The 18,817-nt window shown below is 36.6% G+C and overlaps 1 protein-coding gene across 1 annotated transcript in view; it reads left to right on the top strand.

Annotated features, from left to right (window-relative positions):
- Nucleotides 1-18,817, top strand: part of LOC133768127 (ADP-ribose glycohydrolase MACROD2-like) — a 728,541-nt gene that overhangs the window by 413,025 nt on the left and 296,699 nt on the right. The window lies entirely within an intron of this gene.

The following is an 18,817-nucleotide window of genomic DNA, read 5'->3' as shown; positions in this document are numbered from 1 at the left end:
AAGTACGTTAAATAGTTCAAATTACAGTTTTTTGCACATGTTCAAGTATTTGTTTGTCTATCTGTCATCAGTCTAATTGATCATCTATCTGTTTATAAAAGTAGATGTTGTCACTCCCTTATTCATTGGTGGCTAAATATGACAGTGCATAGAAAACACAGGCTTCCTGATTAGGGAGTATATTGCCTTTTTGTATGAATAACATGTGATCTCTTTTTTCCTAATTTGGGAAATATGCATTTAAGATAAATTTAGTTAAGAAAGTATGTTTGTGAAAGCTTTCTCACATTAGAGATCAGGTGGGTTCTATCTGCATTTTACATCCAACACTTTTGTTTTCATGGCTCACACTATTTACAGATCTTGAGGTTCTATATTCAAACTTTTTAGTCTTGGAAAGAAATTGTTTTCTCCATTGTGAATCAAAATGGAAGAAGAAAAAAAATCTGTGTTAAGGCAAACACTATTACTAGAAAAAGTCAATTGCAAGTCTTTATTGTGAATCAGAAATACTTATTAGTTATTATATTTTATTTTCATTAAAAATAACAGAAATGTTCTTAAAAATGCTGAAACCAAAATATTTTTAAAACTATTATTCAAATGTATAAGTGAATTAAAAAAATAACCAGAATGTGACTTTCAGACATGAAGTAGAGTATAGAATACTTATGTCAGAGCCCTAGCAATATGGAATTTTGCAGCCAGTAGACAGACATAAGTTTAAGCTGCAAGCTTAGGTTAAATTAAACATTAAAGGATGCCCTGTTTCTGAAGGTTTTGTTTCCCATGTGTATTTTGTGCAGCTGTAAGATTTTAAGCTTGCTGGCGCATTTGCTCTTGAATGCATCCTATAAAGGTAGACAAAAAAGAAAGCTCTGAGGGTTGGCAGCTGGGAGGTGTTAATATGGAATTTAGTAGTAAAGAAGAGGGGGGTTGGAGCTTTTCTAGGTGAAACAGAGATTGGCAGCTGGGAGGAGGAAAGAAGTTCTGGAGTCTGAGAAGAGCTTGGTCGTTCAGTTGCCTGTGAGTTTCAAATGACAACCTTAGCTTTCATCTGAATGAATGGATTGTCTCGGGTTTTGCTTTCAATTCAATGAAAATCATGGCCTTGTAGATATCAGTGGAAACCAACTACTCAGCAAAGACATTAATTGCTGACCTGTTTGGCAGCACTTAGGGACATCGGTTCAACAAACTGATGGAGTATTCTGTTTGATCATTATGGTGGGAGAATGGCAAATCAATATTTAACTAACTTTAGATGAAGCCACACCATTGAAATACTGGTTTTGTACAAAACTGTTTATTTATACATGCAAAGTTTTCTGAAATTTGAGAAAAATAATTTATTCTGTAGTCAAATAAATAATCAGATTGAGTTCTAACTTTCACAAACTGAAATTTTCCATTCTATTTCTGTAAAAGTTAATATGTCCCTTTGCTTTTAGATTGCTTGTTCCTTATACTCATATTATTAGGTAAGCCACCAATATTTAATACTTATTTATCAAAAACATGTAGAATCGGGTGTATTACCTTTTATTTACTTGTTTTCCTTAACATATTTTTTTTGCTCCACTTTCTTTGTCTTGTTTTTATTTTGTTAGTTTGTTTGCTTACATTGTGGCTGGTTCCTGGACAGAATTGCACAGTGGATTAGCAGCAGTTTTCTCACCTGGGTACACATTAAAATCACCTTGGCATAAATATCCAGATCCACTCAAGAGAAATTGAAGTAGCACAGTGGAAAGAATGCACCCTCTGGTACCATATTCCTGTTGCCACTTAATAGTTGTGTCATATTGGCCAAGTTACCTAAACTCCTATGTTTCTTTCCTTTTCTATGAAAAGGAATAATTAATGCTTAACTTGAATTATTTTGTGAAGGTATTTTTTTATTTTTTAAAATTTTTTTGAAAGGCAGAGTTCGTGAGAGAGAGAGAGACAGAAAGAAAGGTCTTCCTTCCATTGGTTTACTCCCCTAATGGTCGCTACAGCCGGCGCGCTGTGCTGATCCGAAGCCAGGAGTCAGGTGCTTCCTCCTGGTCTCCCATGCAGGTGCAGGGCCCAAGCACTTGGGCCATCCTCCACTGCCCTCCCGGGCCACAGCAGAGAGCTGGACTGGAAAAGGAGCAACCGGGACAGAACCGGCACCCTGACTGGGCCTAGAACCCCGGGTGCTGGCGCCACAGGTGGAGGATTAGCCTAGTGGGCCTTGGCGCCGGCCTTTGTGAGGGTTTTAAAAGGCATTGACATACCTTTCAACCTGGTGCCTGGTACATAGGAGACATTCAATGAAATGTTATAATACGTGATGATAAATATCACTCTTAACAGTTTGCTTTCTGTGAGATCCTGGGCAACTTAACCTTTTCAGTCCTTTTTTTTAAAACCTACAAAATGCAGTTTTAACATTAGTCAATCTCAAAGAGTACTTATGAGCATCAAAGCATAGGTAGTATGAAAGGGTTTTGAAGAGTGGAGAGTGATACACACATGTAAGACAGTTTACCCATATACCCTAAATGCCAAGGTTGCTAGAACCAGGCTTAAAGAAAACCCCATAAAATTCGAAACTGTTTGTGTGGGAGCATTCAATACTTCATTTATCATTTTTTTCAGAAGGTTCCCTTGAATGCTCTAATGAGTTGCAGACCAAAGCGTTGTTCCTCTGTTACTGAATACATGGAGTGATGATATCCATGAAGATTTTCACCACCTTGTCCAGTCACTGTTTGAAGTTTGTCTCTGTCACATAGAGTTAATACAGACTTGAGAATTTTCCTTGGCTTTTTTCAACTCTGTACATCCCTCTTGGCTACAAACAATTATTTAGAAGAGATAAATTGCCTTTAGGGCATCCCTTGTCTCCTTTCTGAGCTCATCTTGGTCTTTCTTTACCTGCAGATCTTTTTAGAAGACCAAGGAGGTCGCTTCTTGGCCTTTTGGCTAAGATCAAATGTAGAAGCCCAAGGAGAGAGTCAAACACAAAGTTGGATTTGGCTCAAGTTATTCTAACCACTTTGTTTTATTCAATTCACAGTTTTTTTTTTCCCTTAGCATGTTCTTTTATGTTTATAGACTTTTTTCTGCAATGAGTATATTTTTGTTTTGTCAATTCATTTTCTATTGATTTGCATACATATAAAGTGACATATCAAATATTGCTACAGCTTAGTAATTACCTTTTAGTCTATGAACCTACAACTCTGTGACTGCCCCTCAGGCAGTGCTTTGAGAGATTGAATTTCCTTACTTTCCCGGAGTATTGAAAATCATTTCATGATACGCATTCCCAAAGTGCAGGCTCTATGATAACTGTTCCTACAGTGAAATAATTTTATATGCCTTTTATATTTTACATAGTATATGTAGTAGTGGTTCTCAAACTTAGTATGCATCGAAATTGCCTGGAGGCCTTATTGAAACACAGATTTTTAGGCCTGACCTACAGTGTTTCTGTTTCGGTAGCTCTGGCATGGAACCCAAATATTTGCATTTTGGAAAAGTTTCTGAGCCAAGCTGCTGCTGTTGCTGGTCTGGAGACCGTAACATGTGAGTGCTAATGTGCCCTGCATAGATCCCCCTCCAGGAATAGGGCACTCACTCCCTAACTGCAATGAGCACTAGTTGTGGTGGTTCCCAGTCCATCTGGAATTTGCCCTCAGTTTATAGGAGCTGTTTGAAAACAGCACCATCTTTCCTAGTTTAGCACACATAAAATGATAGGTTGTTGCAGGCAGTAATAAGGCCCATCCCTCTTGCTTCAGTTCTGCATAAGTCGAGGGTATGTCCCAACTCCAGAGGTATCTGTTGCAATTACATCGCTTTTCTCTCTGCTTAATCTCACTTTCCTTGCTCTCAAGCATACCCTTTGATTAACCTTCATCTCAAAGTCTGTTTTCAGATTAATTTTGCCTTCAACAATCAAATAATGTTATGTTTGTTAAGTATGTATCTGATAGTCATCAAATATACCAACTCCCTTTTGTGCAGGAGCATGAGGAGGTTTGCTGTGGGTTACTTGGTAATTTGTGAGACCACCATCTAATTCACTACCAGAATGGTCTAGGAGGGCAATACCTACCTTCCTGGTTCTCTGACTAAAAGCTTTTACTTTCTCCGTTTGGTACTGTGTCCCCTAAGTCTCAGCATGTCCTTCATTCTTTTCTAGGCAAATTTGGTCAGTGTCTTCTTTTCTGCTCATCTGTGTTCTAGTTGCAAAGTCTTCCCCACAATTGCCATTTTTAGACCACACATTTGCTTCATTTCATCTGCAACAAATGTTTTGCAAGACAAATTCTGTCTTCATGTAGCAGGTTGTTGTTCTTTAGTGGGATAAAACTAGAATAATACTACATGTTCTGCCTTATATGTAGGAGCTAGAATTAAAAAAAAAAAGAAAAAAGAAAAAAGAAAGAAATGTCTGTGTGTATCAGTATTGTGGCAAGTATAGCTTTGTGAAATTTTGTTTTATACTTTGTCAAACCAGTGGTTAAATTGTTATACTACTATAGTTTAAAATTTACTGTATATGGGTGATATGGTCATTTTTCCATTCAATTATTATTTATAATCATTGTCTATACTTCTACTAAACTTGGGTCTTTTTGCTTTGTACTGCTAAACTTCCTTATTTAAAAAAAAAAAAAGATTTATTTATTTTATTTGAAAGAGTTACAGAGAGCCAAAGAGAGACAAAGAGAGAGAGAGAGAGAGATCTTCCATCCCACTGTCTCACTCCCCAGATGGCTGCAATGGCTAGAGCTATGCCGATCCGAAGCCAGGATCCAGGAGGTTTTTCTGGATCTCCCACGCGGTTGCAGGGGCCCAAGGACTTGAGCCATCTTCTGTTGCTTTCCCAGGCCATAGCAGAGAGTTGGATCGGAAGTGAAGCAGGTGGGACTTGAACCAGGGCCCATATGGGATGCCAGCACTTTAGGTGTTGTAGGCCACAGCATTGGCCTCACTGTTAAACTTCTTATATGGTGAAGTATTAAGCCTTTTTACTGTAATGTAAATTTAAAATATGTTATTTCAAAAACTAAAAATAAAAAAAAAGAAAAGGAGAAGGAAGGAGGGTGGGAAGGAGAGAGGGGAAGGGGGAAGAATGAGTGAGGGAATATCATTATGTTCTTAGGATTGTATCTTCAAATTACATTGAATCTGTTAAAAAGTAATTAGAGTGATGCTGTAACTAGTACTAAAACAGTATTTTTACACCTTGTGTTTCTGTGTGGGTGCAAACTGATGAAATCTTTACTTAGTATATATTGAATTGATCTTCTGTATATAAAGATAATTGAAAATGAAAAAAAAAACCTGGTGTTAAATTGGAAATTGCATAGAAAATTAATTAATTTTTAAAAAATATCATGTAGGATCTCTGTCTTTAATGTGCTGTACACTGTTATTTAATGCTATAACTAGTACTCCAACAGTATTTTTTCACTTTGTGTTGCTATGTGGGGGCAAACTGTTGAAATCTTTACTTTTTACTTTTACTTTAATATATACTAAACTGATCTTCTGTATATAAAGAGAATTGAAAGTGAATCTTGATGTGAATGGAAGGGGAGAGGGAGCAGGAAAGGGGAGGGTTGCGGGTGGGAGGGAAGTTATGGGGGGGAAGCCATTGTAATCCATAAGCTGTACTTTGGAAATTTATATTCATTAAATAAAAGTTAAACAAAGTAATTAGAAATTTAAATTTAAATTTTTTAAAAAAATGGATTAGGATGACTCCCTCCAAATCTGCTCTATCTAAAATCTCAGATGTGCTTCAGGCACTTTTACCAGTAAGAATAAAGACTAGCACTGGTGCTTCACATATGCCATGCATTTGAGCATTTTAGAAATATTAACTCTTTTAATCCTCATGGCAACTCTGTGAAGAAGATACTATTATTCATTATTAGAAAAAAAGAAACTAAAACATAGAAGGGTAAATAGCTTATATAGGACCTATATTCAAGAAGTGAAATCGCAGTTCAGATCCAGGAAGATGGGCTGTAGAATCTGTATTCTTCACTTGTACAGCGTGCTGCACATTTTCACATTCCTTATACTATCAGTTGGTGATTATGATTTTTTTCATTAAAATAATTTTAACAGCTTTATTGAGATATGATTCACATATCATAATTTTCACTCATTTAAAATATACAGTTCAATATTTTCTGTATATCATTACTTTTTAAAAAAATTTTCATTGTAACATAATCTTAGCCCTATTAATAATCAGAAGCATACAATTCAGTGACATAAAGTACATTTAAAGTGTTGTGTAACCATCCCTACTGCCTATGTCCTAAACTTTTTAATTACCATGAACAGTAGTAACTTGTAGTTGTTAAATAATAATTCTCTATTTCTCTCTTACTCAGAGCCTTTGGTAACCCATATCTACTTTTTATGTCTATGAATCTGCCAATTCTAACTACCTCATAAGTAAACTCATATAATATTTGTCTTTTTGTATTTGTCTTAATTCACTTAGCAAAATTTTTAAGCTTTATCCATATTATAATTTGTATCTGAATTTCATTCCTTCTTAACGTTGAGTAATATTCTGTTGTGTGCATATATTACATTTTTGTCTTCAATTTTTATTTATTTGAAATGGAGGGAGGCAGGAAGGAAGGAAGGGAGAGAGAAAGAGAGAGAGAGAAATCTGAAGGTTAGTTCTCCAAATGTCTGTAATAGCCTGGGCAAGGCCAAACTGAAGCCAGGAGCTGAGAACTTAACCCAGGTCTCCCATATGGATGTCAGGGATCCAGTTTGAGCCATCATGGGCTACCTTAGCAGGTGCATAATACCAGGGAGCTGGAATCAGGACCAGAACCAGGACTCCAATCCAGGTACGCTGATATGATGCAGGTGTCCCAAGAGGTGTCTTACCTGCTGCACCAAATGTCTGCCCTTATACTACATTTTCTTTATCAAGTGCTGATAGACATTTGGATGTTTTCCACGCTTTGGCTATTATGAATTAATGCACCAATGAACATTGGCATAGAACTGTTTAAGTCTCTACTTTCAATTACTTTGAATTTGTACCTAGGAGTAAAATTCTGGGTTATGTTAGGTAATTTTGTGCTTAACTTTTTGAGGGACTCTCAAACAAGGCTGCACCTGTCACATTCCCACCAGTAATGTATAAAGATTCCAAATTCTCCCCATCTTTGTCAGTACTTGTTATTTTCTGTTTTTGATTTCAGAAATCCTAGGGGTGAAGTAACATCTCATTTTGGTTCTGATTGATATTTCCCTAGTGACTATTGATGATGAGTACCTTTTCATTTGCTTATTGACTATATATCTGCTTTGGGAAAAAATCTATTCATGTCCTTGGCCCATTTTTTAATTGATGAAGTAATGGATATTTAGCAGTTATTTGATATATGATTTACAAACACCTTTCCCATTATATTGTTAACTTTTTTATATTCTTAGTAGTGTTCTTTGATATGCAAAAGTTTTTGATTTGGATCATGCCCAGTTTATCTGTTTTTATTTCACTACTTTTGTTTTAGTATCATATCTAAGACTATGCTGGCAAATCTGGGGTCAGGAATATTAATCCTTGTCTAGGGACAAAGCACCCTGAATGCTCCTGATCTCAGAAGCTAAGCAGGGTCAGGCCTAGATAGTATTTGGACCAGAGGAATATTTACTCCTATATTTCCTTCTAAGAATTTTATGTATTTTAAAATGTTTGAATTGTTGATTCATTTTGAGCAAGTGTTTGTGTAAGATGTGAGGTGATGGTACAACTTTATTCTTTTTTTTAAAAAAAGATGTGTTTTATTTATTTGAAAGACAGAGTTACAGAGAGAGGTAGAGAGAGAGAGAGGTCTTCCATCCACTGGTTCACTCCCCAGATGGCCACAATGGCCGGAGCTGCGCTGATTGAAGCCAGGGGCCAGGAGCTTCTTCCCGGTCTCCCACGCAGGTGCAGGGACCCTAAGACTTGGGCCATCTTCTACTGCTTTCCCAGGCCATATCAGCGAGCTGGATTGGAAGAGGAGCAGCCGAAAGTAGAACTAGTGCCTGTAGGGACGCCGGTGCTTCAGGCCAGGGCTTTAACCTGCTGCGCTATAGCACTGGCCCTGCTATAGAACTCTTTACATGTTTGATTAGATGTGTTAGCTGAGATTTCACAGGGCATGTTATGTTATACACTGTCTGTAAACTGTATTTCCTTATAAAATCGAAGCAAATCTGAATCCTAACATACATTTTTTCGCAAGGCTTTCAAATAGGTGATTATTGCCCTGGATTTTTATTTTTTAAATAAATAAAGATCTTCAATGAAAATGTGATAGGTCATCTGTTAAAGTAGTTCTTTCATAATTTAGTGATTAATATGATTTTAAAAAGATTTGCTTTATTTATTTCAAAGACAGAAAGACAGAGACAGAGGAAGAGGGAGAGAAAGAGAGATCTAATATCCACTGATTTGTTCTCCAAACAGCTGTAGTAGCCAAGGCTGGACCAAGCTGAAGCCAGGAGCCTGAAACTCCATTTAGGTCTCCTATGTGGATGGCAGGGGTCCAAGTACTGAGCAGTCTTTTGATGCTTTCCCAGGCACCTTAGTAGGGAGCTGGAGGGAAGGTGGAGCAGCTGGTGTGTGAACAAGCTCTCATTTGGGATGCTGATGTCATAGGCAAGGGTTTAACCCACTGGGTTGCAATGCTGGCCCCTAATATGATCTTTTCTTCAATTGTTATGAAAGAATAGTTGACCAAAAAAAAAAAAAAAAACAACTATGTGGAGTGCAGCCAAATCCATTGGGCACAATTTTTCATAGTATTTATCACTGACAGTGAAGAATACACATTGTAATAGTGAAGACACTGGTGGTAGCAAATAGTACAATGGGGATTTTTTAAATCTGTTGCTTGAGAAATGTGTGTGTTCATTCCTTCCTTTAAAAGCAGGTAGGTCCTCTGTCATTATTATGTTTATACCAAAACATAACACCAACATTTTCTCCCATTAAAAAGAAAAAAAAATCTACATTCAACTCTTCTACTCATATTCTATGATAGCATTTGCTGCCTTGACTAGCATCAGGTCCAGTCATTTAATTCACACTCAAATGATAAAAAAAAAATACATGTAGAGCGTCACTTGTCTGAACCATGTAGTTCCATGAATTTAATAGGTTTTTAAAGTCATGGCTCTAAAAAATTTTTTTTTTCAGTTTTCAAGAAACTAAACTTCAGTGATAAAAAAGATAATGCTTGGTTTCAGCACCACATGTATTATAATGAGATAGATCCCAGAGAGGTTAATATGGCTTCCTGTTTAGGGGTGACCTACAAATTTGCCAAGTTTTCCATATTTTCCAAACTGAGGATTTATCGAACTTCAGTCACTCTTGAACTCACTTCAGAGTTTTTGCCATAACTGAGTAATTCTGTATTATTCATTTACTGAAATTTTCATTACCTTGTCTTAAAAATGAAATTGTAAGAGGAAAATTTGTGTAACCACCACAAAAGTAAATCAACATCTTAAAAATATATATTTAATTACTAAATTTAAAAATGTACTTGTGTTCTACCTAAAGATCACCTTACAACCATTGGAAACAACTAATCCAACCTCTGAGAGACATTGGTGCTTAAGTTGCAAACAATGATTTGATGCACCCCTCAGGATTCCTAAAGAGGAAGACCTTAGAGTGAAAACTCACTGACATGTTTCTAAATCTGGGAATAAGAGTATATTAGTGTTTTCTCAATTAAAGAATGTTTGAGTCTCAAATAAGGGATGATCACGAAAGTCTATATAAATTTGCTGAACTCCTCCTTGGATGTAAGCAATCTATTTCCATGTAACTACTCTCGGACTGAAATTTTCTAGAACAGGAACTTGTATTAACTGTTTTTGTAACCCCATGACCAGCACAGTGGCAGGTGAATGGTAAATGAACAAGCAAACAATAACAAAACTATGCCTTTTGTTCATTTTGGACATTGTATAGAGAATGCTAACACATAGTTTGGAAATACTTGGCTTTTTATTTCTGTTTTTGCTACGCTATTGAATTGCCCTAGGCACATGGACTCAAATTCATATATTAGCCATTTGTAAAATGAGAGGACTTCTGAGGCTAGCCATGTATCCCAAAAGGATGGAAAGACTTTATATTTATAAAGCCCTAGAATGACATGAGATTGGCTACAAATATCAGTTTTCCTAATTTACTATAAGAATGAATTTAAATACAATGGTTCATCAAACATTATAGTTTACAATTAGGAAATTAATATTGGTTAGAGAAATTCTAGTGACTTTCTTAAACACTTCAGAAAGTTTATGTATTTCTATAGGGTTAGATCTTCAAGTAAGCTGGCTGTTTTAAGCTACAAAAATAAAGCTATTGTTAGTAATAGAAACCGACTTTTTTTTAAAAAAAAGATTATTTATTTATTTGAAAGACAGAGTTACAGAGTGGTAGAGGCAGAAAGAAAGAGAGGTCTTCCATCCACTGTTCACTCCCCAGAAGGTTGAGTGACCAGAGCTGTGCCAATGTGAAGTGCAGGGGCCCAAGGAGTTGGACCATCTTCTACTGCTTTCCCAGGCCACAGCAGAGAGCTGGATTGGAAGGGGAGTAGCCAGGACTTGAACCAGCAACCATATGGGCTGCTGGCACTGCAGGTGGCGGCTTTACTTGCTATACCACAGCACTGCCCCAAAAACCAAATTTCCATTAAGCTCAGCATTTATCTATTATAAGTAGTAATCCAAAATTATGGTCTTCAGTTTTTCTTATATTTGTACTTAACAGAAGAATTTATGTAGTATAGCCATTAATTTTTTCCAGGATCTTATAACAATATTTTTTACATTGTTCACAATATCAAACGTTGATGAATATGATTCAGGTGATTCTTTTAGAATTCAGATTCTTTAAAATTCTTTTAGGTCAGTGAAATTTTATCAAAAAAAGACATTGAAGAGATACATTTTTGACTGTTAAGGAACAAAAACATTGTATCATTTGAAATTAATCTTGAGTTTTCTTTTGCTTGACTATGAATAGAAAAAATAAAGTTGTTTTTGAGAAAACTGTGTGGAAAATCAAGACTTTTTTACATTTTATGATTGACACCAGGAAAGGGATTGAACTAAAGCAGTGTTAATATAAAAACAAATGTTTTGTTTCCATCTGAAAGAAGAAGAGTTTTGATTGTCCCCTGGTGTGGATATTTCTTGGAGAAAAGTCTGTTGCAAGTCTACATTCCACTCAGTTGATTTCTGAGTATGGAACTAAACAGGAAATGTCATGAGTGATATGACCATCTGTCAAGTGTAAATGGAATCTGAGCGAGTGGATGTCATTTGCACAAAACAAGGAAAACACGTTGGAATACAGTCTGAAAGATTTTAAACTCAAGAAGCTACAAGCCCAGTGTGTAGCATTTATTTTACACACTCATCATTCTTGTGAAATTGGGTTTATTGTAACTCTTGTCACAACTGTGATAATTTCTGCTAAGTGAATTTAGACAGCATCTTATTCTTTCTGCAGTTTTCATAGGATATGCTTTAGAGTATCTGGAATTCTTTAGGAGTTTTGGATAATCCTTAGGAGTTCTTTCCTAGCCAAGAAACCTGTTTTCACAGTAATTATAAATCAGGAATGCAGGTAAGAGGAAGGAAGAAACACAAAAGGGCGCTTTATGTAATCCCACCCCTCTGCACCATTCAAAGGTGTCAAAAGGAAATCAAGGATTGTTAAAACTCAAACTGAGGGATTTATAGAAGTCATCAAATTGGTGACAAGTTACAATGAAAACTTTTCATTGTAAATGCTCTCAGCTAACAGTATGACATCTCAGTAATCAGCAGAGAAAAAGTTCTTTCAGGCAAAGTAAAGTATACTTTAGAATGATTCTTTTTTGTGATGGAAATGTAGATAATCATTTAACAAAGCTTTAGGAGTAAAATGATACATACTATCATTTTAGGTATACATGTTATATACATTTTTATTGAAATGTGGATGGTTACACCTTTATCAAATTACAGTTTTATTATTTCATTGCTGTTTATATTATCTTCCATTAACTCTGTTTTGATTCATCGTTTAAAATGGACCAGAAAAATTACTTTCATCATTTCACAATTTTAAAATGAATATCAACATTGAGCTATCCTATTCCTTTAATGGGCCAGTTTAATCCCAAGTAATGTAACTCTTTAAAGTCTACATGTCAAAGACAGCATTTTTACTTGAAGAAAGTAAACATAAAAGAACTTTAAAGTTTTTAGTATCTGCTTCCTTAGTGATTTTAATGGACTTCCAAAACAATTAAGGGTGGTGGGTGGCCTCTTGTAGAAGACACTATTTAAATGCATATGTTTGTTTTTCATGTTGACCTCTTACCTGGGTTGTATTTGCTCTTTTAAAATTTTATTTTGTAACTTCGTTTTTGAAATGCTACATCAAGGTGTGTTCCTTTCAGAGGTTGATATGAAATTCTGCCCTTTAAAAATTTGAAATGATTTAAAAACAGACATACACATCTCTGTTCAGATATACAATGTATATACTAGAGGATGGGTAAAGGTGTGTGAATCTTACACTAATGATTATTACCTGCACATAATGAGTATTAAAGGACACACATTAATTCATGTATGCATATTTATTGAAGGCCTGCTCTATGTTGCAGAGATTACTTATTTTTGTTAGGTATCTAATATGTGCTAGGCCCTTTGCTAAAGGCATTCAATGCCATTTGTTATTTAGTCCTCACCATGACCCTGAGTTAGGTGTACCTTTTAAATCTCTGTTTCTGAAGTGAACATATGAAGATAATAGAGAGACTTGTAAGATGTTTACCTAAAAAGTGGTGAGGTTTAGTGATTGAAAACTCTTATCTGTCTGACTTCATGTAGAGCTCTGGTATATAAAATCTTATATTATAGAATTTTTAGTTTCCTAAAAATACTACGGCAGTGATGATAGGTTTGCCTTTATTAATTTTGCCATAGTCCTCTCCCTCTTAACCCCTTCCCACTCTAACACATTCTTTTATCTTCTCTGATGGTTTTTCTGTAATCTCCTTTGTTTCAAATGCGGAAGAGGCCAAGACCAGCGATAGATGTAGTGTGAGGAATTCACATTTTTGGGGTCACCAAAAATGTCTGGGGTAAAAATGGAGTTAAGCATAGAAACCAGGAAAACACCAGCAATGTGATCCAAGTTATGCTTTAAGGTAATAAATCTGACAGCAGATGAACTCTGGAGGAAAAACAAAATAATTAATTACTAAACTAACTTGGGATTTTTACCAATAGTGGCTTGAGAAGATAAGTCAATTCTCCCATGAGTTCTTACCTTTGCTTTTTGTTTGTGGTTTATCATTCATCACAATTGTTTTGTTGGAATATTTTTGTTATTGCTATTCAGGACTACCTTTTAAGTTGTGAATTCTCTAAGTTTGTTAGCCATTATATAAAATAGAACTTCCTGTGAAGTAGATATTTTGTCTGTTTTACAGAGGAGTATGTGGTAAAATTAGTTAAATGCTTGCAAAGTAACACAGCTGGAAAGAAATGGCAGGAACAAGATGTGTAATAAAGTGTACATAAGCCCAGGACTTTCTACAAAATCATAGTTGCCTGTAATAATGTTATTAAAGTTTGTTTTTCTCAATGGAAGATACTTTGAAGTATCAAAGATATTGATGACTACTTACTGCTCAATAGGATCAATTTCTTTTATTTTTTTTTTAATTTTTTTTTTTTTTGACAGGCAGAGTGGACAGTGAGAGAGAGAGAGAGACAGAGAGAAAGGTCTTTCTTTGCCATTGGTTCACCCTCCAATGGCCGCCGTGGCTGGTGCGCTGCAACCAGCGCATCGCGCTGATCCAAAGCCAGGAGCCAGGTGCTTCTCCTGGTCTCCCATGCAGGTGCAGGGCCCAAGCACTTGGGCCATCCTCCACTGCCTTCCTGAGCCACAGCAGAGAGCTGGCCTGGAAGAGGGGCAACCGGGACAGAATCCGGCGCCCTGACAGGGACTAGAACCTGCTGTGCTGGCGCCGCAGGTGGAGGATTAACTTATTGAGCTGCAGCACCGGCAATATGATCAATTTCTAGATTACCTTAAGATTATTCACTGGAACAGTATTGCACTAATATGATTTTTAAAAAATAGTCACTTTCTCTCTCAGATACTTTATTAGATGCGACTGTTACAAAAGTGTATTTTGTTGTCACACGCAACAATGAACACAGGTTAACAAATTTTTTTATAAAAAGATTTATTTATTTGAAAGTCAGAGTTACAGAGAGAGATGAGAGAGAGAGAGAGAGAAAGAGAGAGAGAGAGAGACCTTCCATATGCTGGTTCAGACCCCAGATGGCCACAATGGTCAGCATTGGGCTAGGCTAAAGCCAAGAACCAGGAGCATCATCCATGTTTCCCACATGGCTGGCAGGGGCCCAAACACTTGGGTACCTTCTGCTGCTTTTCCCAGGCCATTAGCCTGGACCTGGATGGGAAATAGAACAGCTGGGACATGAACGAGTGCCCATATGGGATGCTGTCATTGCAGGAGGCCGCTTTTCCTGTTATACCGCAATGCCGACCCCAGGTTAACCATTTTCTTAGGACTTTGGGATAACATGAAGACCATTTGCTGCACATTGGCAGATCAAATAGGCTGTTTTGAGTGTTAATATGATGGTGATCAGATTATTATTGTTGTCTGAGTTCTTACATCTGCTTTTTATAATTGGAAAGCCTCTTAAACAGCTAGTAGTCTTTGTGCTGTTCTTGGCAGCTCCTATTTCCCTTATAATTTGCTGTCCCTAATCAGCGTAACTCTGGGAACCAAATATCATGGCTCAAACAGGTACAGCTTTAGCTGGAGTAAATAGTCTCATGAATATGGGAGACCCTGAGTAACTCTTTCATGATTGTCAGATAATGTATGGGCTTTAGTAAATATAAGCACTGTGCATGGGATGTTCTGACCGTCTTTTGATTTGTCAACTTGGTCATGGAGAGTTGAAGTTGCCCAGAAATGTGGCCTGAGCGTGAACGAGGTGCCACTGAACCATTCAACCTCACTCTCAGGGTTTAGAAGGCTTTAGGACATGCCAGTACCTTAAGACAAGTAGGGGTAATTCTAAATCACCAATATTACAGTGTGCTTTGGGGAACATCTAGTGTATTTGACAGGATGCCAGTGACATTTAGACTAGACCAGCAGCTTCTCTGGGTGTGAAAGCAGGAGGTCAGAAATATGTTGAGACTGTCAGACCACTCTTTTCAGCCACAAGTGGGCTTATAGTTTTCTCATTTAAAATGATGAGAAGCAGGAGACAGAAAAATTCATTTTAGAGGATTAACTGATGGTAGCCTTTTCTCAGGAAACTATGGATTAGTTTTGTTGTCATTTTTCTCTCCTTTTAATTGCGATGAAAGTTGAATAACATACAACTTACCACTTTAAAGTATAAAAATCAGTGACATTTAGTGTAAGCAGTGTTGTACAACCACCACCTCCTGTTTTAGCATGTTTTCATCACTCCCTAAAGAACCCCATGCCCATTTCTATTCTTTCCCATTCCCTCTCTCCATCTGGTAATAACTAATTTGGTTTCTAAGTCTAGAAATTTATCTATTCTGGATATATCATGCAAATGAATCATGTAATATGTGACCTTTGTTGTTTGGCTTTTTTCAATTGGGATAATGTTTTTGAGGTTCCTTAAAGTTGTATCATGTATCGGCATTTCATTTTTTTATGATTGAATAATACATAATCTGTTCACTGATTTTTGATGGAAATTAAGGTAATTTCTACCCTTTAGCCATTATGACTGTTCTCATCATTTGTATATAAGTTAGTGTCTACAGTTCTTTGTGAACATATACTTTAATTTTTTTGAATATATATCTTGCATAGAATTTCCGAGTCATGATACGATTCTGTGTTTAATTTTTTGATGATCAGGCTTTAGTATCCAGGTAAAGCTGGTCTCCTAAAATGTGTTAGGACAAGTCCCCTCCTCTTCCATGTTTTGAAAGAGTTAGAAAAGAATCGGTATCCACCGTGTAAATGTTTATTGAATTCATTCAGTGAAGTCATCTCTTCTGGAATTTTCTTTGTTTGGAGGTTTCTCATTACTAGTTGAACCTCTTTATAGTTGAGTTTTTTTTATTCACAATAGATATGCTCTATAAAGTCTCCATGAAGAGTGAATTAGCAAATATTGAGCCACTGCTCCTAGGGGAACCATAGGGTTAGGTTCCTGTGAGCTTCTGGCCTTAACATTTTTGTCAACTGGTCAATACGTAACTTTTATTTAGGCTTCTTTTTAAAGAAATCTTATTTAATATTTATTTCTTATAAATAATTAATTTTATGTACTATTTCTTCATAGTAAAACATTAGGCAATACGATTTAGCATTTTCCTGACCCTAGCTAATATAACTGTAAATTTCCTTAGCTTTCACCCTCACAGCACTCCTCTCCACTACTCCTTCAATATCATTCCATAGCTTTATCATACACTATAGATGTTATTACTTTATGTAGAGATCTCATACAGATGGACAAGTTGCCTTTTCCTTTTCCTAGGTGTATCATATTAATTCATTAACACTGAATTCCAGCCAACATCACTATAATTCATGCTTGAATTAAGCTTATCTAACATGTGTTTTTTCACTAAAGACATATCTTAGACTTTTTGACCTTATCAACATTATGCTTGGTGGCCATTTCAAGCAGTGAGATTACTACAAAAAAACATAAAAATGTGAAGAACACATAAAATAAGCTGTAAAAACTGATAATGAGTATGAAAATTGAGGAAGAAGGCAGTTTTAGTTTGTCGTGTTTTGAGTAGGAATATGCATATTCAGTGATTCAAATATTATCCAACAGTTATAGAACCTGTGAATAAAAATAATTGACTGTATTTCGCCAAATATTTTTTGCCCTTTTCTTTCTCTTTTCTCCTTGTGGAACTTTTATAATGTGTATGTTACCATGCTTGATGCTGTCCCTTAGGTTCCTTAGACTCTCCATTTTTCTTTGCTCTTCTTTCTTTTTGTCATTCAGACTGGAAAAATATAATCACCCTATTTTCAGGTTCATTAGTTATATCTTCTTTCTAAATCTGCTTTTGAAGTCTTCTAATAAACTTTTTGCTTTGAGGATGGCATTGTGTCATAGTGGGTAACGCTGCCACCTGTGACACCGGCATCCCATATGTGTTCCGATTCAAGTCCCAGCTGCTCCACTTCTGATCTAGCTCCCTGCTTATGGTGTGGGCAGCAGAGGATGGCCCAAGTACTTGGGCCGCTATGCCCATGTGGAAGATCTGAATAAAACTCCTGGCTCCTGGCTTCAGCCTGGCCCAGCCCTAGATGTTGCAGCCGTCTGGAGAGTGAACCTGCAGATAGAAGATCTCTGACTCTCCCTCTTTCTCTGTAACTGAATTTCAAATAAATAGATAAATCTTTTTTTTTTTTAATTTATTTGACAGGTAGAGTTATAGACAGTGAGAGAGAGAGAGAGAGAAAGGTATTCCTCCCATTGGCTCACTCCCCAAGTGGCCACTACTGCCAGCGCTGCGCTGATCTGAAGCCAGGAGCCAGGTGCTTCTCCCTGGTCTCCCATGCGGATGCAGGGGCCCAAGTACCTGAGCCATCTTCCACTGCTCTCCTGGGCCACAGCAGAGAGCTGGACTGGAAGAGGAGCAACCAGGTCTAGAACCTGGTGCCCATATGAGATGCCTGCGCCGCAGGCGGAGGATTAACCAAGTGAGCCATGGCGCTGGCCCCGATAAATCTTTAAAAAAAAATAAATTTTTTGCTTTAGTTATTGTACTTTTCAGTTCTAATATTTTTATTTGTTTTTTTTAAATAATTTTTGTTCTTTTTTATGTTCTCTCCTGATCCTTATATCTTACTCCTGATTTCCCTTTATTCTTTCCTCATGGTGTCCTTCCTCTTCTTGAGCTTAAGACAATTAAACAAAGTGTTTTTATAGTAAGTTCAAGGGCTGGACTTCCTCATGAATGGCTTTGTTCTTGTCTGTTAAAAAACCTACGAATTGGCCATATTTTCTGGTTTCTTATACCTTGCAATTTTTTGCTGAGAACCTGATATTTTGAATATTATGTAATGTGATAAATGTATTCATTAGATTCTTTCCCCTCCCAGAGATTGTTGTTACTTGATGAATGTTGCAGTCACCCATTTGTTTAGTGAATTTCTTCCCATATTTTTGTAAGCAATATTCATTGTCATGTGTAGCCACTAAAATCTCTATTCCTTTTTTGCATGGTCAGTCAATAATATTACAGCGAATTTTTGAAGACCTGTATCCAATAAGAAAAAGGAATAAAAAGTGTTGTGCCTTTTAAAATTTTGTCAGATGGTCCCTAGGGTTCCACTTTGCCCCAGTAGGCTTTAAACAGTCACCAGCCTGTGTGCCAGTCCTTCAGTGAACAGCCAAACATATTAATGTATATGGTCTCAATTTTGGGAGGACAGTATACTTATTGCCCACTCTTATAACAGCAAGATACAGCAAGAATACAGTCTGTCCTCCCTTGAATGCCAGCTGGAACTGAGGAATGGGGACTGAAGGATTGTAGCTGCTAAGTAAAAATGCCAAAATTCACTGAAATTTGCTAAGCGCCATTTTCATTCATCACCTCCCCTGATGTTGCAAGTGTTTCAGCACACTTCAAGGTTCTGAAATAGTTTATTCTGACAAATCTTGTTGCCTGAATAGTGGTTTCCACTGAGAAGTCAATTCTTGGAGC

The sequence above is a fragment of the Lepus europaeus genome, chromosome 10 (genome assembly GCF_033115175.1).
Source record: "Lepus europaeus isolate LE1 chromosome 10, mLepTim1.pri, whole genome shotgun sequence".
In the NCBI taxonomy this organism is placed as follows: domain Eukaryota; kingdom Metazoa; phylum Chordata; class Mammalia; order Lagomorpha; family Leporidae; genus Lepus; species Lepus europaeus.
This window is presented reverse-complemented; position numbering and strand designations above follow the sequence as displayed.